General features: G+C 39.3%; 1 protein-coding gene across 3 annotated transcripts in view; it reads right to left on the bottom strand.

Annotated features, from left to right (window-relative positions):
• The window catches only part of itpr3 (inositol 1,4,5-trisphosphate receptor, type 3), a 252,756-nt gene that overhangs the window by 193,606 nt on the left and 35,870 nt on the right, over nucleotides 1–23,280 (bottom strand). The window contains exon 1 of one of the 3 annotated variants that reach the window (XM_048612295.1): nucleotides 752–800. The exons of the other annotated variants lie outside the window; for them this stretch is intronic. The gene's annotated coding sequence lies outside the window, so the exon portion shown is untranslated. Of the gene's footprint in view, nucleotides 1–751; nucleotides 801–23,280 lie in introns of those variants that run through there. 3 annotated transcript variants of the gene reach the window in all.

Below are 23,280 nucleotides of genomic sequence, written 5' to 3' on the forward strand. Positions count from 1 at the left end.
GAAGGGCCTCACTTCACTCACAACTGAAGCTCACTCTTTCACGCAACAAGACACTTATCCCACCCACTCAGGATATAGTGGCAGCTATTCTCAACTCCATTGCTTTCTTGTTATTTACAACACAATGAAAGGAAACAGTCACTCCTCAAGCAATGAATGTCCGCTCAGCTCTTATTATTAGTGAATATGTACACATTCCCGTCTTGATAGTCCTCCCTATCATCTCCATCAGCTTTGAACTTCCCTAAATCCCTACCAACTCATTCTATGTATATCTTCATTTCCTCACTTTACTGATCCCCCCCACCCCAGGCTCTGATACATTTCGTAAACATGCCAGATATGGCACTTCATTGATTCTCCCCCAGCATCAAAGGCTCTCGATGACCTCTGCCCCAGCTCTAACATTTCACTCCATTGTATATTGAATTGCCATCCACTTCACAATTGTAATCCCTGCTGCTTGCTGTCTTCAATCCCCACAATTAAGTTCCCAAGCCTCTCTCCTGCAACAGCAGCCCCCCCACCACTTTGACTTTTGGTGGACCGGTTCCCCCAAATTATCCAAGGGGCCAAGTAACAAACTCCCCCACTCTGCCAAACACCAGTTTGGCAGGAAAAACAGCTGGAAATCCCATATAACATGGACTGACACCCTTTCCCCTACACACCCTGCAGTAAGATGCTGATGATGGCTTAATGACTCACTTAGGTGGCTCAATAGACTGGAGGCAGGTGGCCTGACACTCACTTCAACCATCATCAAATCTCAGACAGAGTCAAGGGCAGCTGGCTAGGAAGTTGACATGTTGGATTTCACATTTTCTGATTCATCAGCATGAAAATATAAAATCTCAACTCTGTGATTCTATGTGTTAGTGGTTTGCTGCACTCTTCAGTATCATTTATAAGTATTTATGAGTCATCTGTAGTCCTGAGTGCAAATGCTGATGAAAGAATTAGAATAAAAAGTAGAATAAAAGACAGGATCCAAAAGTGGGGAAAATCAACTTTATCTTGCAGAAACAAACATGAAATGAATACATTTTTTATTCAAGTATGCACAAGTTAAGAATTTTACACATGCAAGATCAGATTTCACAATAAGAATGCTCTTGCTTCAGTGAAAATCTGAAAAATCCACCCCAAGTAAAAACAGATTCTGTCTGTCTCTGAGGATTTGTATTAGTTTGCGACACACTTAAGTTTTTTTTTGCAGAATGAATGTTAAATTTGCATGGTGTTTGCAAATTTCAATTGCTGCCTTTTATTGCTGTATTACAGATGCTACCTCAAATTCTGGTTGACAAGGTCATATCATTTAGTTAATTCCTTAAAGCTCAGTATTTTCAAGCTTTCTTACAGATTCCATGTTCTTTAGTCCAAGGTCAGAAAAGAAAACAACGATTTTAAGTTTCACTAAGCTGATTCAATGTAACTTTTGTCTCCAAACAATAACTTTACTGTAACAGGAAAGAATCTGATTGTTGCTATTCGCAATCATGATTGCTGACACGTAGGGATGAATAGAAAGGACTTGCTGTTTCCCATGTCTGTGAAATAAATTTATTTTTAGCTAAATAACCTGTTTTGCTCACTTGTTCTGTGACCTTACTTTGTAAACTGGATAACCTATCAATATTATCTCAATATGTTTCCAGGTTTTACTAACAGGAAGCTACACAGCTATAACAGTGTATATAAGCTGGAACTATCAGGTTTTCATTAAAAGGGACAGAGATGGAAAGAAATGTCTGATATATTTGAAGTGGTCAATGTAGGTTTAAAATTGGCTTCCAATGAGACAATTGTGACCACTATTCTCTTGCATACACATTGAAATTACAGTCCTTTGGACCATAAAAAGTTGGAAGGTCATCAAATTTTTGGATTTTTCTGCATTTGTTGTTGTCCAGCACATTTTTTTTGCTGGGACACACTAATAAAAATGTTTTCTGCAAAGATATTGCTTTCATTTTGACTCACTGGCTCAATTGGAATTTAGGGCAAATGGAAACACAGCAGTGTGTCAATATTTGGCTAGTAGGTTGACACGGTTCTGAAACTCCACAATTACATCAGACACTAAAAACTCAAAATTCACACTCTATTATCTGAAGCGGGTTGATGTTTGAAACAATTCCAGTTTTAATTGATCATATTCCTGATGAGATTTAACTTCCTTTGAGGTCAAGAAATAGAACCGAACTGTAGATTGTCACGTTGCACATAATAAATAGTTCCTGGATGTTTTTTAAAACTACTTCCTTACTTTGCCTTTTGCTTCCCAGGACTACTATCAAACCCTATCTGAGACAGTCGGTCAGTCTGAGACCAGCAGCCACTATGCAGCAACTGGGAGCATGAGGAGCAGGCACAAGAAGTGCCTTTGGGGTGGGGGTGCGAAGTGGTCATAGGGTGCAATTCACAGGGAGAAGGATCTGTGGGGGGGTTGTAAGAAAGGTAAGAGGGCCTCTCAAAATGGCCAACCACTGTCCCTCATTCTCCCCTGATTGTGACAGATCCCTCCCATAACTTGCTTTACCATTTATCAGAAAGGGATGATTCCATACTCAGTTTCTCTTTTTGTATCTAATTTGACTCTGATTCTATATTCTTCCTTAGCCTTAAAGTTTTACGTTGATCCCATTGATCACTAAGATCCCAGATGACCCACTGACTTCACTCTCAGTTTGCATTTCCAACAATTTGTGACACAAAAATTCTGCAATCTCAATTTCTTTTACTGTTCATGAATGGGAGGTGAGCATTGGTGGCTAGAGCAGTATTTATTGCCCACAGGGCAGTTAAGAGTCAACCACATTACTGCACATCTGGAGTCACAGGTAGGCCAGAAGTAGTAAGGATGGCAGATTTATATTTCTTTATTAGGTAGATTCCTAATAGTTGCAACTAGGCTGTCTGATTAAAGTCTGGATTCCTGTGCTGATCTGATGCTGCCTGGCCTGCTGTGTTCCTCCAGTTCCACGCTGTGTTATTTCTTAAGCATTGATCACACTGTTTCTTGGAAAATAGAATTGTGAAGTGTATTGTTCATATATAATTCAAATAAAACTTCTCTTATTCTAAGCTCCAAGGGAAATCCTTAGACACACTTTGCTAGAATGAAAAGACTTGACAGATCACCATACATTGGACCGCCATTATCGGAATTTCTATTATCTGTCATCTGCATTATTTGCCGGAATTTTAATTGACCGAAGTTTTCTGCAAGAGTTTGCTTTATCATACAAATACCTTATGATATTTTTTATTTCATCTCGTCTACATCCTGCATCTTCCTCTATCATTATTGGCTTTATTCTCATGGCGAGACTATGACTTCATAGGGCAAATAAAACCAAATGTTAACAATCCTCATGGAATCCCTTCCATTATGATGGATAATGAATGTTCCAGAAAAGCATGATATCCTTCTTGATTGTGAGATCCTAGTCCTTAAATATTCTTGTCTTTGGTTGGCCACATTGGAGACAGAAATGAATTTCATCATCTATGTCTGCTTTTATCAAAAGCAGGCTCTTGATACATTACAGTCGGTTCTGCTATAATGCATGTTTCTTCAATGTGAATTGGCTTGAACGTGATTGAAGAATTTAGACCACTATTTGTAGAACGCAAACTTTCCTCACCTGTATATAACGTGATTCTGGCCTCATTAGTTTAAATGGCGCGGCTATTGTGCGATTTTCTTATAACGTGAGACTGCACAAGAACGGAACCATCGCGTTATATCAGAACTGATTGTATCTCACCAGCGATCGTCTTTAATGGGACAATGTGTTTTGCTGTAGGAGCTGGTTGCTTAGTTTCTAGATGGTTAGTGAAAGGCCCATTTTCTCACAGGTTTTAGAGGCAATAATCTGGAGCTCAGGTTCTGGGCGAGTGCAAACATAAATGTCCTCTGCATACTGATGTCTAATGACTGAGGCTGGACTGATTTAGTTTTAGATTAAGCAGGGATAATCTCCATGCCTATGGCCTAATTTCTGTCTTGCTGATCTTACACTTTGAATCAGTATTCCACGTTTCCCCCACCACTATTCATGATTGAGAAACTTCACTGTCCTGCCGTGCCACATTGCAAATACTTGTTTGACTGGTTCTTCAGCTTCTGTCTGCTCCTGAATACAGGTTACCTAGTTACCCGCATATGATCGGGTATGATAATATTGCACAGCAAAGTCTAGCTTTGAACCATCTCAATCCTCCTATGATTTGACTAAGGCCCTGCTCTGCTGTGTGCTAGCTGATGTGCAACGAGCACGTAATGGACAACTGTAATACTGACAGACCTGAGCACTGCACATGACTCAGAAACTCTGATGTCTTCACGTCAACATTGTTACCCTTATTGACACAGCAGAAGACCAAGTGAATGAACAAGACTGAGACTGTACCCCTTTCTGGAAGAGTCTTCAAGAAGAGGAGTGGCCTCCACAGACAAGCTTCACCAATAAACATTAATTTATAAGGTACTTCAGTGCCTCCCTCTTTGGATATGTGAGTGCCTTATGACTGTCCAGTTCATCCTAATGAGGAATCATCAGTGTATATGCGCCTACACCTAAGTCAACAGATAAAGCTGAAGAGAGATTCTACACTGACCTTCAGTAAACCCTAGTCCAAGTCCCAGCAGGCAACAAATGATCCTCCTCAGAGATTTCAACATGTGAGTCAGGCAGGATGCAAATCTCTGGAAGGGTGTGATTGGCAAGGATGCAACATACATGGTAGTACATATGGACATACAACCAGAGTTAACATTTCAAATCCAATGTGATTCTTCTTCGGAAATTTAAAGCAGCACTTTGTTTCTAATCTGAGTTCAAACACTGGCAACTGCTTGATGTCATTGTTCAAGCAAGGGACTGCACAGATGTACACGCCACTCACACCATGACATATCATGACTACAGGTGGAATGATCAATATCTTATCAAATCTACCATCAACCTGGCCCACAAACAATGGAATCCACCAAAGACAACCCCAGGAAAATTAACTTTGAAGGCCTCAAAGACATAATCCAGAGGTCTTCTCAATCTGTGTACCACTTCCAACGTCTCAATCTCCAGCCACCATAGTGTCATAGAGTCATAGAGATGTACAGCACAGAATCAAACCTTTTAGTCCAACTTGCTCATGACGACCAGATATCCTAAATTAATCTTTTCCCATTTGCCAGCATTTGAGCCATATCCCTCTAAACCCTTCCTATTCATGTACCCATCCAGAAGCCTTTTAAATGCTGTAATTGTACCAACCTCCACGCTGTCCTCTGGCAGCTCATTCCATGTACACACCACCCTCTGAGTGAAAAAGTTGCTCCTTAGGTCCCTTCTAACTCTTTTTCCTTTCACCTTAAACCTATGGCCTCTAGCTTTGGACTCTCCCACCCCGGGCAAAGACCTTGGTTATTTACTCTATCCATGCCCCTCATGATTTTATGAACCTCTATAAGTCACCGCTCAACCTCGAAGTTTCAGGGAAAGTAGCTCTAGCCTATTCAGCCTCTCCCTACTGCTCAAACTCTCCAATATCAGCAACATCCTTATAAATCTTTTCTGAACCCTTTCAAGTTTCACAACATCTTTCCAATAGCAGGAAGACCAGAATTCAACACAGGCCAGGCAGTGATTCTTCAGCACTGTCAAGCTGTTTCATGTCCCATAGCACTCAAAGGTGCCAAGCATGAAGGGAAGCTGCTGAATCTCTCTATTGCGAGAGGCTAGAAGCTGGAATAACATTATTAAGCCCCTCTGCCTCTCTATCTCCTTCACATTCTTTAACACCAAATCTTGGAATTACCCAGTTAATAATTCTGCTAGAATATGTTTTAAGCTACAATATATGAGTATTTTGAGACATGATATATTAAATCTCATAAAATTTGGGAGGTACAGGTATCATTGGTTCCTAAAGTCCTCAAACACTGCTGAGTTTTCCTCATGTTTGATTGATATTGATTCATAATCACGATTAGTTAATAACTCTACGTATTTTCTAACCAACCCATTCAAAGTTGTTATGACACATCTCCGGAGCAGGTAGGACTTGAACCTAAGCCTCCTAGCTCAAATACAGGGACACCACCACTTTGCCACAAAAGCCCTCAATGTTACTCTGTGCAGTAACCAGATTGTTATAATAGAATTAGATGCACCTTGCTCTTTTATGTCTGTCAATGCCTATGTTCAGTGAATAATTATTAACATCAGGAAGAAAGTTACATATCTACCCATAGTTGATAAGGAAAGTGTAATTTCTTTTTTCCCAGTAGCACAACAGCAAAGAAGCAGAAAAATCTTTCATAAAATTCATCGCAAATTCTTTCAGTAAAGTTGTGGAAGAACAGTTGAGCTGAAGGAATTATTTTCCCATTTACTTTGAATTGGTTTCTTTTAGATCATTGACTGTTTTTTTGTTTGCACATTCTTCAATGGATACTCCCTTGAAAACACGCCAAAACATTATTCCCCTACCTCCCACAAACATACTGCGCAAACATGCTGTTCCTGGATCCTGTTTCACTATCACATGGTAACAAATTCAAATGCTTAACAATGAGACACAGATACCAGCAGTCCAAAGAAACATGCAAAACATCAAAGGAAATGACCACTAGCATTAACTTGTCAGTTTTTTTTTTGTTTGAGTGATCCTCATTTAATAGGTCTTCTGTAATGTTCACCACAATTTGAAGACTCTGACTAAATATTAAATTGTTTTGCTATTAATTTAAAAAACAATGGGCTTCAATTAAAAAAAGGTATTCAATTGATTTAACGAGCAGTGTTTTCCAATCATTATTGAGGTCATGTCACAAATGATTATTGCACAAAATACTAAGGGCAGGGCATCAATAACTGGCTAACCTTTCAATTAAAAAGCACTTTAATAGTTAGCTATGAAATTACTACAATACATATCTCTCTAACTACCACAAAACAGCTTTAATATAATTTAGGTGGACATTTCAATATTAAAATATCATCTTGTATTTTTAAAGACCCCAATGAATTTGTCACTGTGTTCACCTACACACTTGAGAAAGAGAAATCCAATGACTGTCTCCACTGCACCCAAACAGAAGGCCAGATTTTCGGCCATCAGCACCAATGGGATTGGGTAAGGGCATAATTTAAAAACTATGGCGTCTGATGGGTCCCCTAGGTCCTAACACCAATAAGACCTGCTCCGATTTCCAAAGGGAGGGCAGGAGATGGATATTTGATGCCCAATAACAGCCCATTGAGATCCTTGAGAGCTTGTTACCAGGTCAGGAGGGTGAGAACGCAATATTCAATGGTGAATTCAGCGGACATGAACAGTCTGATGCACTTCAGTGCCTAGCTGTGAGGTTCAGCCCACAGAGAAATGATCTCTATTTTTTAAATACTCAGAAGTCTCAGGACCTCGGGACCTTGCACCAGATCATGCGCATTACCTTCCATTTGGCCAAATGGCCATTTTCATGTGTGACTGGGTGTTGGCTCTCCAAGCTTCTGTTTGCTCTCTTTGGCAAAGAAATGGCAGGTTCCATCTTATTGCCCATCTGCTTGGTTGTTCTCATCCTGCTGACAGCTCCTGCCTCCTGGAAATGCTTGACATCACTAACTGGCATTGGGCTCACCTTCTGACCAAATAGAAGTGTGCAAGCCATGCAGTTCCAGCATGGGGTTTGGTCCTGGAAATTAACCAGATGTCAGGGAACTTCGAAAATCCATCCCAAAACACTCAGACTTTGGATGAACATCACAGTATTAAGGCTATCCTTACAGGGTCTTCAGGTCTGAACCTAAGCACCATAAAAGATGCAATCATATTTTAGCTATCAATCCAAGGTTTTCTTTTTCATAAGGGGGAGGCGATAGCCTAGTGGTATTATTGCTGGACTGCTAATCTAGAGACCCCAGATAATCTTCTGGGGACCTGGGTTCAAATCCTGCCATGCCAGATATGGAATTTGAATTCAATACAAAAAAATCTGATGATTGTGGGGAAAAATCCATCTGGTTCACAAACACCCTTTAGGGAGGAAACTGCCATCCTTACCCAGTCTGACCTACATGTGATTCCAGACCCACAGTTGACTTTTAACTGCCCTCTGAGCAATTGTGGATGGGCAATAGATGCGGGCCTAACCAGCAATGCTCTCATCCCATGAATGAATTGAAAAAAAAACTACCTGTCTGCAATTAGGATTATCAAGTCAGGTCACAATACAAAGATGTCACAACTCTACTCCTTGCCCCTAACATATGTATATACTCAGAATGCATTTAAGAAAATTACACAATAAGTGAACCCTATCCTACACAAAATGTCATGTTCCCTCACTTGGCATCAACAGCAACACATCTATTTTCTTGGCAGAAATGATCCATTAGCAGATATTTACAGCATTGGGTACTCAGCTGTATAAACTCACACCTCCCACTTCCAACTCCCCAACTCTTCTCCTGCCTGCTTTGGTTCCAACAATTCAAATCTGTCACTGGTCACTGCAAATTTAAATTGGTCAATTGCTGCCACTGGGTTGTAATTTTCATCCACATCTTCTGAGTTGGACAATTGCACACTTCCTCATGTCCTCAGTCTTCACTGCAGCCCCTCAGATCCAACAGCAGTACCTCCAAGTACAGGTGAGACACACAGGGAGCGATCTTCCCTGTGGGTCTAAGTGTGGGCGAGCTTTTCTTACCCATGTCACAGAACCTTAAAAATCCTTCCTTTAAATAGACTTGTCATCTCACCTGCCATCCCAAATTGGTTGTGGAGACCTAAGGCAGCATGACAACTAGTTTAATTTGGCAAAGAGCAACTGCTGGGTGAGCTTTGCAGGCAGTTGGGTTCCAAACCCAATAATGGTCCCTCCGTTTCACAAAGACTAAGATGAGAAGATTCCATGCATTGTGTTTAATTTTGCATGCCACAAGTTGGGATGGATGAGAAAGGTTCAGAGAATTCAGTGTGGTTCCAGGGCTAGGATATTACAATTATATGGATAAAGTGAAGAAGCTGGGATTGTTCTCTTCAGACAAGAACCGATTCTGAGGAGATTTGATAGAGGTGTTTAAAATTTTGAGGGTATTAGATACAGTAGATAAAGAGAAACTGTTTTCAATAGTTGAGGAATTGATAACAAGGAAGTTATAGGAATAAATTGACTGACAAAAGAACTAGAGATGACATGAAGAAAAACAAATGATTAGAATTTGGAATGCATTGCCCGATAGGGTGACAAACACAGAGTTAGTAAGAGTTTTCAAAAGGAATAGGCTAAGTATTTACAAAATAAATAACTTGCAGCTTATTTAGCAGATGCAGGACAAAGAGGCTAACTGGATTGTTCTTTGAAGGAATTGGCACAAGTGCAACCAGCCGTATGGCAATCCTTTACTATTTAAGTCTGGAATTTCCTTAATATGGCATCAGACTTCATAAAGCAGTAATGATCCCCACAATGTGTATTAATCATAGAATCCCTACAGTGTGGAAGCAGGCCATTCGGCCCATTAAGTTCACACTGACCCTCCAAAGAACATGTTAACTTCACAACTACTGCTTACAAATTTAGTCCATGACAGCCAAAACTTAAATTTTTAATAAAAATATCTTATCTTTGAAAGATTTCAAACTGAAATTATGCACATGCAAGACAGAATCTCTGAGAGGTGTTGCATCCCATTCAATACTACAAGAAATGGTCAAATTGTATGCAGAGTCTCAAAACTTCTGTAATAGAAATTTAAAATGCCTAATGACATGGTTGACTGACAAACCAAAATGAAAAGCTGAAGCCCACAAACACCACAGTTGGAAAGTATAAAAGTGAAGAGATAAATCAGGAAATAGTAATCTCATAATGACAAGCCTAAGTTTTCAAACTCAGCAACTAGCAGGTTTAAGAAATAACCAAGGGTGGTAAGTAGTTCCACAGTGATGGAATCTCAATATCAATAGAATGAGGATGCATTATGGAGGATAAGATATTAGGACAGCAAACCTGCTAAAATTTAAAATAGCAAAGCAGCCACTAGAGAATGATATTTAAACCACTGCATCTGACTCATGGAAATCAGAAAGGAGAAAGTTTTGCTTTAACACAAACCCTTGTAATCTCTTTCTCAAATAACCCAATGTTTCACATCCAATGAATTACTTTCAAATGTATTGTTTACAGTGGAAAAATCCCGCAAACAAAATTTAGATAAATGATCTTTTAGTCTGTTCTTCTGAGTGTAGTTACAGGAGGATTGCCAGAAAGTTCCTTACTTACAAATAATGCAATGGGATTTCTCAGAGCCAAATGGATAGGCAATGAGGGTCTCACTTTCACATCCTACATCGAGGACTTCATTTCTGATAAAGCACCACTCTGAAGGAGAGTCCTGGAGTAAGTCCTCAAGTCATAGACTGCAGTGCACATTACACTTATATATTTCTGATTCAGAACCAGAGACCTACTGACCAAGCCAGGGTGACACACAACTTGACTTCATCTGTAGAATTCTTGCCCCTTCATCAGAAAATTTTAAATATAATTCTTGCCAGATACCTTCTGCAGTAATTGCTTCTCCCCCTAAATTAGGAATTGGGACACTCCCACACAGCAGATTTGCATCAGACCTGTCTACCACAGAATGGAATTACCCTGTCTATTATCATTTTTTTTGGAACAAACTTCTCAAACCATCCACACAAGTGCAATTTGATTCTTGCTCATTTAGAAATGTTAAACATTTTGAGCACCATAATGCAGTAGGTCAATGCACTGACATACTAGCAAGTGAACAAGATTGGAGTTTAAAGATTAGACAGTTACAGTAAGATTCTGCGGAAGCTTTTTAAGTTTAGAATATTCAAGTCAGGAACATAAGCAAATCATACTGGATAGTAGATGGGAGGTGAAGATTGTTGCAAATTTTCTGAAGTTTTAGCACTGTACTTTCCAATTTAATTTCCGATCCTCCTGAGATGTAAATGGTAAGTAATGCTTCTAAAAAGATAATGCCAGCTTGAATAAGCAACGTGAATGAATCTGAAGACAGAGGTATTGATTAGATTCCCTCTTAGTGAGAAATGGGTTGACTCCTACACAGGAAACAATTATTACATTTCCAACATAACTCAGATCATTGCCGAAAGTTTATATTTGTACTGACAAAGCAATATTATTCTTCATCTTAATTCATCACCCACAAATCATAAATATATGAACAAGGAACAACAGTAGGCCACTCAATCCTTTGAGCTTGATGCTGCCATTTAATAAGACCACAACTGATCTGATTTTAACCTCGACTCTACATTCCTTCCGGTCCCCATTATAGTAATATAGGAACAGGATGAGGCCATTCAGTACCTGTGCCTGTTCTGCCATTCAATGAAATCAGAGCTGATGTATGGCCTAACTCCACATGCCTGCCTTTGGCCCGTATCCCTCAATACGTTTGCTTAGAAAAAAATTATCTATCTCAGATTTAAAATTAGCAACCAATTTAGCATCAACTGCCATTTGCAGAAGAGAGTTCCTCTCCCACCCTTTTTGTGTATAGAAGTGCTTCCTGATTTTTCTCTTGAATGTAGCCATTCTACTAGGCAAATAGGGACTGAATGCTTTATACAAAGCTATTGTGCTTGTATAATACTTTAGTATTTTTTCCACAGACTGATAAGAAACAAGAACAGATTATTTATATTGGATTATTCAATGAAACATTGAATTCCCTGCTTTCAGAAATGTGCAATTGTGAATGGCTCAGATGTCAAGATTTAAGTAAAGCTAAAGTGAAGCACAGGAGGATTTGGGACAAAGCATCGAGACAATTTGCTGAATCCCAAGCATCTAGGAAGACAGACATTATTCACTATGATTGTTTCATGAGAATATATGTAATGCTTGAGTAAACCAACAAGATGTGCAGTAAATGCATTGGTTTGTGGTAAATATTTTTAATCTAGTTTACCTAATTATTTCTAGATAAAAGCAAAATACTCCAGATGCTGGAATTCTGCAATAAAACAGAAGGTTCCGGGAAAACTCTGGAGAGAAAAACAAAGTTAATATTACGTTTCAAAAGAAGAAGTCATATTGAACTTGAAACATTAACTCTGTCTCTCTCTCTGTTAGATGCTGCCAGACTTGCTTAGTTTCTCCAGCACTCACTATTTTTATTTCTGGATAAACTTGGTGAGCTGCCTGGGTGCTTCAGTCTGCAACTTTCCATTAAAATTTACAAAAAAGGCCGGAGTGGGCTGTGAGTTAGAAATGTCTGTGACCAAATGGCTGAGTGAGAAGCAATCCCTGATATCCTCAGCATTAGGGCACATTGTACTCTGTTATAATGAGGATTAATTAGAACTATGGTATGCACACACCCCATCTCAGATAATTCCAAGGTTTAGTCTAATAGATGATTCAACACAGCCTGAAGAAAGCTTCAATGAAAAGATTATTGAGGTACAAGTTTCTGTAACAATGCCAACAATTTTAACAGTGACAGGTCAACTTGAGAGAATTCTAGTCTATGTTTTGACGCACTGCCCAAGTGTCAAACTAGAAGCAATGTAAAGACTGTTTCAGATTATTAAAGCCGTGCAACAATCAGCCGGGAATGTGATTTTTCTTTGCCATCAGTGATCGCATGAACAGGGCCAAAACTCACTTTCTTCTATTCTCTGAGATGCATTCCCCACCCAAGATTCCTCCTACTTCCTATTTCTTTCCTGCAAGTCCTGACATTTGCTAGGATCACACACGGTAAAGGAAAGGAAACTAAACAAATTGGCACGAATGTGCAGGAAAGTGATATTCAACTCATTTGATGGTTGTAGAAACAAAAGGGATTATCTCCCATATAACAGGACCATCTGCAAAGTTTGCACCGAAGCAGTTTAGTCAATTTTTTCAGACCAAATTGTTAATTACTGTTAATGAATGTGTTAGTCCCACACTGCATAATAGGTTCTTGTACGGACAGGTTTCCCCTTTTTTGCACCTGGCTGTCAGAAGACCAAAATCCTGTTTAAAATAACTTGTCCCTGGCCTGCAGTTTTAAATGGTGGCATCTTGAGAGATATGGGCTAATCCATAAATTTCTAGACTTTCACAGACTCCCAGAGATGTCACAGGACTAGAGAGTGTTGCAAACATTCCATCTTTGTTCACAAAATTGTGTATAGATAAACCCAGTGACTAAATGTAAATCAGTTTAATCTCACTTATGGAAAGCTTCAAGAAACAATTTTCAACTAATTTGCCTGAGTGCTTGGAGAGAACAGAAAAGCTTGATATGGGTAAATGTTATTACTGTGAAGTATATGGACTTCCAAAAGACATTTAGTAAAGTGCCACACAACAGACTCATGATAAAAATAATAGTTCATGAAGTAAAAGGGACAGGAGCAAAACAGCTGTGGAATTGGCCAGATAACAGGGAACTGAAAACTGTGGTTTATGGATGTCTTTCAGACTGGAGAAGTTTTGTAATGGAATTGCCCAGAGTTTGATGTTTGAACCCTTGATCCTCCCAATATATATCAATAAATAGATTTTGATATACAGTGTATTATTTCAAAATTTGGGAAGTTGTGAACTATGAGGAGCTTGTGTAGAACCTCAAAAGGACAGAGACAGATTGGTGGAATGCACAGACAAATGACAAATTAAATGTCATGAAGAGAAGTATAAAAAAGTTCTTTTTAGTGGGAAGAATGTGGAAGAACAATACAAAACAGTGTACCAAGGTACAATTCTGAAGGAGTACAAGAGCAGAAGGGTACACACACACACACAGGCCCCTCCTCAGAACACCATTAACCTTGTCCAGAACATTGGTTCAGTCTCAATGGAAGTATTATGTGCAGTTCGGGGCATTACACTTTGGGAAAGAAGTGAAGGCATTGGAGAGAGCACAGAAACTACTCACAAGAATGGTCCAACAGTGGAGGAATTCCAGTTATACGGAAGTTGGATCTAATCTTTAAGAACAGGTGGTCAAAACTATATCTGATAGAGATATTCAAAACCATGAGGGATCTGTACAGATTAGATGGGGAAAGTTGTTCCCATTGGTGAAAGGATCAAAATCAAAAGGGCACAACAATGGCGACAAGAGGAAAACCTTTCTACGCAGTAAATGATTAGGATTTGAAGTACACTGCCTGACAATGTGGTGAAGGCACCTTTAATCAAGGCATTGTTTTCCAAAAAGGAAGAATGTGCAGTAGTATGGGGAGATGGTGGGAATGGCAGTAGGTACACTGTTCCTTTAAAGAGTCGGCGCTGACAAAATGAGACAAATAGGCTTCTTCTGTGTTGTAACACTTCTGTGATTCAGAATCACAGTACATTGATCATGCAACAGACTAGCATATTTTGTTTCATGCATACCATGGAAAGCCTAAAAGAATGTAGCTTTCATGACCTTAAGGAAGTATGCAATGATATACTTAGTGAGGCACTCAGATATCCAGCTTGTTCTTTGAAACGAAACCTCCGCAGTCACTAAGTACCTGTCAAAGTGAGATATGTTACAGTTCTGAGGAAGGGTCACCGGACCCGAAATGTTAACTCTGTTTTCTACTTCACGGATGCTGGCAGTCCTGCTGAGCTTTTCCAGCAACTTTGTTTTTGTTCCTGAGATATGTTACCCCTGGCTACAGAAATGGGTATGAGAATCCTGCAGGATTGTCATAAGCCATCTTTTATAGCTTCTGTGCCTCAACAGATCTATTTCTGTAAATCAACGTCAGCAACACATATTCCCAATGAGAAATACCCTGGTGACAGCAATGGTACAAAAACTCATGAGAATCATACTGGCAGCAAAAAAGCACACCCACAAAAGCAAATGACTAATAAATTTCTGAAATATATTTTGCCCTTTCTGTGACAGTGAACTTAGTTACTACATTTAATGTACATCGTGGGTAATGAATCTTTTCTCCCGACTAGAATTGTCCTATTTCCACTCAGAATTTGGATAGTGTCAAGACAATGTCCCTTTAAACCTCCTCAAATTGCTTTATCTCCTTTCTCTGGATGATATCTAAGTGCTTCCAATATATTATTCATTATCCTTCTGCTGAGGTACACAGAACATGCATGAGCTTCCGGAATGACATCCAACTCCAGCTCTCTGGCCTGTGGCTCCAGGAATGCTGCAGATGAAACTAGTTGGGCTTTTTATTGTCAAACATTTAAAAATCATATGTACAATCACCCCTCACTTTTCTACACTCCAACAGAAACAAGCTCAACATGTCCAATCGGCCCTCATTAGACAATCCACCTATTTCACAAATCAATTTAGTAAACCTCTTCTGAACCATCTCCAATGCATTTATATCTTTTATTAAATAAGGAGGCCAAAACCACACACAGAATTTGAGATGTAGTCTGACTGATGCACTATATAACTAAGCATAGCCCCTTTACTTTTACATTACAAATTATATGGCATGTCTAAATTTCATTCAAAAAGATGGGACTTAGATCCCTCTTGCATAATTGAAAAAAAAAACAAAGTTTTTATCTATTATAATTAAAATCAATTAGTTCATTCCCGTTTAATCCAGGCTCTGAGTGTTGGCATGGGTTCCTGCAATTTTGCAGACTATAGTCAGGTTTCTGACTTACCAGTTATGTTGGTCTGTGTCTGTTTCAAAAAACATATTAACTAGTTTTCTACCTTTGTGGATCTCGCAAGCAGAACTCAATGTTGTAGCAAATAGCAGAATCTCAAACTCTGCTGAATGCTACATGGATTTCCTTTGTCTAGCCTTTATAGAGCCTTCAACTGATTCAAAAATGCTTAGTCAAATTTTTGAGAACCAAATTCTCATTGCATAACTCAAATCATTAGCTAACTCCTAATTTGACTATTTTTTTTGTGGGCTTATTATATCAGTAGACGGTCATCAGTGCAAGATAATCAAACCTCAATAAGTTGAATTTCCAATAGAAACAACATTCTGTCAGCGCCCAGTAAGTTTTATTGCAAGATTGTATGATGTGTGAAATTAATTCGAAAGGTTTGCAAATGCCTACAGAGGAGAAGGAACAGAGAGACAGTAATAACACATGATGTAACATGAGATTGAATCTTGACGCATATAGAACTCACCAGATAATTAGGATTAAGTTTAAATAATAGTCTGGAGTTTCTGACCTTTTGCAAAAAGAATACGACCAAGTTTCTCCAGATACATTTTTTACTATATACATTTTTGACAGTACTTCAATTTTATTTGTTATTCACTCTTTTTAAAGTACAATACAAAGTTCTTATTGATTTGTGTGTTACAGAAATGTATTGCAAGGTCAATGACTAACTACCAAGATGTGCAGTAATATGGTTGAGGTTGATGCTATATGTCAGAAATTTAACAAAGTCCAGTTTATTGTGGACAATATATCATCAGGTACATCAAACTGTTACACAAGTTCAGATGGTGGCAGAGGCAGTATTTTGTGATGAATGCTTGGTTTCCTGCTGTGGCAGTGTAATCACATCCAGAGATATGTTTAAAGTCAAAAACAAGCAAAAACCATTTGGCTCAATGTCAAACCCACACTGTACGGCATCTAACTTGCAATGTAGCTAATACTAGCAGTTCAACATGTATTACCCATCCCTAGTTGCCATGAGGGCATCAACAGTCAGGCACATAGCCTAGGACTCAAGTCATGTATATGCTAGCCTAGGTAAGAAGATTAGTGTTTTTTCCTAAAGAATATCAGTGATCCATTGGAATTTTAAGCAGTGATTTAGAGGCTTAACGGATATTATATTTTTAGTGAAACTACAACATTCACTAAATCTTACCAAATTCAAATTCACAATGGTAGGATTTGAACACATGACTTTTGGATTATGAGAATAGTAATGCCACAAACATGCTGACACGCCATTACAGTATTTCAAATCATCCAACTATCTTTGATTCAATTATCTCATGCATGGAATTATTTCAAATGTGTGTCATTTGAACAAAAATACTGTTTCTAATTTAGATTTCAAATTGTATTTCCAAAAAATTAGGTTGTTATCCACTTGATTGGTGCTGGGTTCACCGCTTTTTGTCATTTATATAAATGATTTGGATGTGAATATAGGAGGTACCATTAGTACGTTTACTGATGACACAAAAATTTATAGTGTTGTGGACAGTGAAGAAGGTTACCTCAGAGTACAAAGGGACCTTGATCAGATGGGACAATTGGCCAAGGAGTGGCAGATAGAGTTTAATTTAGATAAAGGTGAGGAGCTGTATTTTTGTAGGGCAAATCATTGCAGGGCTTACACACTTAATGGTAAGGTCCTGGGGAGTGTTGCCAAACAAAGTGACCTTGATTCATAGTTCCTTGAAAGTGAAGTTACATGGTAGACAGGGTAGTGAAGAAGGTGTATGTTATGCTTGCCTTTATTGGTCAGTGCATTGAGCATAGGAATTGGGAGGTCATGTTGTGGCTGTACAGGACTTTGGTTAGGCCACTTTTAATTCTGGTCTCCCTGCTATAGGAAAGATGTTGTGAAACTTGAAAGGGTTCAGAAAAGATTTACAAGGATGTTTCCAGGGTTGGAAGGTTTGAGCTATAGGGAGAGGCTGAATAGGCTGGGCCTATTTTCCCTAAAGCGTCGGAGGATGAGTGGTGACCTTATACAGGTTTATAAAATCATGAGGAGCATGGATAGGGTGACTAGCTAAGGCTTTTTCCCCAGGGTAGAAGTATCCAAAACTAGAGGGCATAGGTTTAAGGTGAGAGGGGAAAGCTTTAAAAGGGAGCTAAAGGGCAACATTTTCACGCAGAGGGTGGTGCGTGTGTGGAATGAGCTGCCAGAGGACGTGGTGGAGGCTGGTACAATTGAAACATTTAAAAGGCACCTGGATGGGTACATGAACAGGAAGGATTTAGAGAGATATGGGCCAAATGCTGGCAAACGGGACTAGATTAAGTTAGAATATCTGGTTGGCGTGGCAAGTTGGACTGATGGGTCTGTTTCTGTGCTGTACATCTGAGTGACTCTATGACTCTATTTTCTTAAATGCTGGACAACTTGGAATCATATTCTGCCTCTTATATCTTTATGATTTAATACCTTATAAAACTTAATGGGATCCCATTTACCTGCCTATCTAGATTTAATTTTATCTGGTTTTTCCTCACAACTCTAACAGAATCATAAAAATAGAACAGGCTTTGGGCCTTAGTAAGCCTTAGGTATTTTAAATCTGTTCTACAATTCAATAAGATTAAGGCCAATGTTTGACCTCAATTCCACTTTCCTACCTGATAAATATCTTGAATAATTTAAGAGTACAAAAAGATAATGATCCCATCTTGAATATACACTGAATCACTGAGCATCCACATCTCTCTGCAGTTAGAAATTTCAAAGATTTACAACCCTCTGGGTGAAGAAATGACTCCTTTTCTCAGGCTCAATTGATCATCCTTTATGGAGTTGATGCCCCCTTCAGACTTCCTTCCAGTGTCTCCAACCAGGGAAACTAACTTCTTAGTATCACCCTGGCAGGCCATTCAGAATTTTCTATCTTTCAGTGATGCTACCTCTTAGTCTTCTAAACTGAAAACAGAATATTATACTCAACCTTTCGTTATACAACAACACCTTCATGCCAGGAAACAACCTAGAAAACCTTCACTGAACTATACGTAAGGCAAACATTAGATAAGACCAAAAAAATTAATACTTGCTCATAGGAAGAGGGTGCCACCAGCTAGGTCAGCATTTATTCCATTATACATCCCAAATTGGGCTTGAGAACGGGCATAGTGAGCAGTCTTCCTGAACCACTGAGGTTCTTGAAGTGTACGTACATGCACAGTGCTGTTGGAAAGGGAATTCCAGGATTTTGATCCAGCATCATGAAGGAATATTGACATAGTTCCAAGTCTCAATGGTGTATGGCCTGGAGGGGAACAGCAGAAGCTGTTGTTCCCGTGACTTCTATGTGGTAGAGGTTGTGGGTTTTGAAAGAAGAAGCTAGATGAATTGCTATAGTACACTTTGAAAATGGTATATACTGTTGTCACCATGCATTAGTGATGAAGGGAGGGCATCTAGGAGTGTCAAACAAGTGGTCCTCCTTGTCCTGGATAATGATGAATTTCTTGAGTATTTTTGGAGCTGCTCACATTCAAGCAAGTGATCAGAATTCAATCACACTCCTGACTTATGGCTTATAGATGATGGACAGGGACTCAGGAGACAGAAGGTGAAATACTTCCACATATTTCCCAGCTTGACTACCTTTATAGCCTCATTATTTATATGGTTAGTCGGTTATTGATAACCACCAGGAAATTGCTAGGGATGGATTCAACAACGGTAATACTATTGAACATCAAGAAGAGATGGTTAGATTCTCTCTTGTTTGAGTCAGTCATTGCCTGGCACTTGTATGGCATGAATATGCCTGGCCCAATACTGGATGTGACCCATGTCTTGTCGCATTAGGTCTTGTTGCATTTGGACATGGACGGCTTCAATATCTGCAGAGTCATGAATGGTGCTGAGCATTATGCAATCATCAGCATATATCTCCAGTTCGGACCTTATGATGGAGAGAGGATCATTTATGAAAAAGCTGAAATGATTGGGCTATCCTGAGGAATTCCTGCAGTGATCTTCTAGTGCTGAGATGACTGATCTCCAAGAATCACAAATATCTTCCTTTATGCTAGGTACAACTCCAAACTGCAGTTTTTCCTGATTCCCAGTGTTGCCAGTTTTGTTAGGGCTCCTTAATGTCAAAAGCTGGCCTGCGGTCAAGCTTATCTCATCTCTGGAGTTAAGTTGTAGTCACACTGCCAATATGTTGATATTGTGAACAAATATTGTTTTGTGTTTCTCTCCAAGAATTGATGACTACAGTAGATGAGTTTATAAAGTGACCAAACGGGTTGATTATCAACCAGTATGCCCAGAGCAGTCAATAAGACCGGAAGGGATTCCTGGTCAGCCATGTGCTTGATGTTGTGAGGCACTGCTCAAACTACAGTGTCTTAGTGACAGGCTAGTGACTTGTTTCAGGAAAAACTACCAATGAAAATAGACAGATCCATATGTTTAGTCTGCCTCATGCGTTAGTGGGCTTGGGGACAGAGAAAAAGAAAAAAGAAATAGAAGGTCACAGGCAATGGGGTTGAGCTTTTACAGAAGTCTCTCAGTGATTTTGGTCAATGTTCACTAATTATTTCATCTAAGGGAAAACCTGACAATGTGTACCATGGATTTCAGCCCACTATGTGCAGCCAATGTTACCCATTCAAGAATATATGTTAACCTATAAAATTGCAGAACCTGCTGATACTGCATCCAAAAAGACAGCAATAAAATCAACAATGTAAAACAGAAACAACGCTCCTAAATAAAAGCTTACGGCCAACGCCAAACAGCAGAATTGCTTTGTCATTTTTATGATTGTTCAGTTTTTAAAATGGGTATTTCAATACATCAAAATTATTTCTAATTAAGTTATCCACAATCCACATATTCCTCACGTACAGAACCTTAACAGCCAAATGGACATGGCTTTTGTGACGCATCAGGGAGGTATGAGGGAGAAGATTTTAAAAATGGCACATTGGTCATCCGTACAATGTGTTCAGCATGCATGCTGTCAAACTGACCAATGAACTCTTTCAACCCAATCTGCATCTCTCAAACAGAGAGAAATGGCAACTGATGTAATAGATTAAAACCCATTTAAATTGAATACAACATGCATATGCTATATACATCTGCTAGGTTGAACAAGCTACTTTAAGAAGTACCATGAAATAATGTTGCCTTTTTCACATTGGTTTAACTGGCCAACAATAATGCCATCTCCCTAAAAGTGATAGCATCAGTGTAGATTGCTAGATACTTACAACAATAAATTTGATTTGTATATCAACCTTAATAAAACAAAACAAGGAAGCTTTCAGGAGAGTTATCAAACAAAACTAACAAAGAACCAACAAACATGACATTTTGTCAAAGTGTAGGTTTGAAGGCGTGTATTTGAAGAACAAAGAGAGACACAAAACTGGAGAGCTTTAGGGAAAGAATTGCAGAATTTAGAGCTTAGTTGTCTAAAGCAACTGCCAACAAATGTGAGGAGAAGGAACAAAAACAGAAGTTGCTGGAAAAGCTCAGCAGGTCTGGCAGTACCTGTGAAGAAAAATCAGAGTTAATGTTTCAGGTCCGGCGAACCTTCCCTCAGAACTGGGAAGATTCAAAGCACGATGGATGAAACTTCAGTTGGAGTCCACACGGGGTGAGTCTAGCCAGACGCAGTCACTGAAGAATGTGATAGGGCAGTGGAAACGAGTTTTAGCAAATACCCGGTCAAGCACCAGGACTGACAGTGAAATTAATGTTGGAGGGCAAGAAGAAAGATGGGAACGGAAATCCCGTTGGAGAGGAGCAGAACTTCTTCAAGGTGAGCATACCTAGAAGAGATGTGGCAGTGAGTTAATTACTAAATAAAAACCAAAAGAACTGCAGATGCTGTAAATCAGGAACAAAAACAGAAGTTGCCAGAAAAGCACAGCAGGTCTGACAGCATCTGTGAAGAAAAATCAGAGTAAACGTTTCGGGTCCGGTGACCCTTCCTCAGAACTGAGGACATAGGGATATATTAGAGGTTACAACTGGAGACACACTAGAATATTTGTAGGACTGGAAGACATTACAAAGAAAGGGAGGAGAATGGCCATGGAGCAATTTGAACACAGGGATGAGAAACCTTACATCACAGCATTGATGTATTGGGTCCAAATTTAGGTCTGGAAGCATAGAGCTGTTCGGAAATGTGACAGTGTGAATTAGAATTTAGGCAGCAGGATTCTGGTCACAGAGGGGGTAAAAGGAAAGTAAAGAGTTTTGATAATCACATGGTAGGTATTTACAGTCAAGGGATCAATTCACTCAATCTGCTGGATGGCTGGTTTGCACTGTCAAGTGAAGCCAATACTGTGGGTTTAATCCTTCCATCAGCTCAAATTACCATGAAGGACTCTCCGTCTTGCCTGAGGCATGGCGACCCTCAGGTTAAACCACTGCCAGTCATTCCTTTCGAATGAGAGATCAGCCCTATGGTCCTATGATGACTTTACTTACAGTCAGTAGCAAATTATTTGATTGGATATTAGAATATGAATATGATTGAATAATAGTGTCATGTGTATTAACTTGGAATGTAGAGTAGAATGAACACAGTTGGTTAGAGTTGAGTGTGTAAAAACTGTCCCTTTCAAGTCCAACTCAAATTTATGAAGTGTAGAAGATGGGTAGCTCGCCAAGGGAATACTAAAATTGTTGTAGGCAGAAAAAAGGATGGATACAGTTTTCAGCAGCAATTGGGCCAAGGTGGAGTGAGGACAGGTTATTACAGAAGTGAAAGTGCTAGTGTGGGTTTGGTGGTGTCAATTCAAGGTCACCGACCTCACTGAAGTTGTGATGTCTCTGATTCAACCTAAGATAGTGGTCAGGGAGGGTGCTAGAATTGATGATTAGGGAACAATGTTTGTGGTTGTGGCATAGAAAGTGGTTCTTATTCTTGCAGGAGACGAAGTACCTCACTGTAAGAGTTGGTCCAGAAAATTTTGGCAAATGATTTCAGTCATTTCAATAATTTATTCAAGGAAACTCTGAATCTTCTAAGATTGGATGTCACAGAAGCAGTTTGGCAACACAAAGGCAATGGAGTGTTTGAGATAGTGCGATGGGACTGGGTGTCATCAACATTGATATGGAACCGAACTGTGTGTTTTCAGATAATGCCACTGAGGGACAACAGGTCAATGAAAAGTGCAATAGGAATGGGCACAAGATAGATCCTCAATAAACACCCGGATGAATGCAGAGATAGAAAGAGAAGTCAATGCAGGAGACCCTGGCGACTACTGGAATGCAATGAAGACAAGTTCACTCAGTTAGACAGCGACACACAAGCATTGAAGGAATATACTACGGTCAGAAGAGTTCTGAAGAACAGGATTAATCAACAGATGGAAAGAAAGGGATAGATCAGTGATAGTCAACACAGATTTGTTAGACGAATATCTTGTGAGACGGATTTGAAAGGGTGACTAAATATATTGATGAGGGAAGTGCAGTTGATGTGGTTTACATGGGCTTTAGTAAGGCCTTTAACAAGGTCCCACATGGAAGGGTGGTCCAAAAGGTAAGACCCATGGGATCCAAGGCAAGCTGGCAAACTGGATCCAAA

This window comes from Rhincodon typus, chromosome 25, assembly GCF_021869965.1.
Source record: "Rhincodon typus isolate 14 chromosome 25, sRhiTyp1.1, whole genome shotgun sequence".
Classification (NCBI taxonomy): domain Eukaryota; kingdom Metazoa; phylum Chordata; class Chondrichthyes; order Orectolobiformes; family Rhincodontidae; genus Rhincodon; species Rhincodon typus.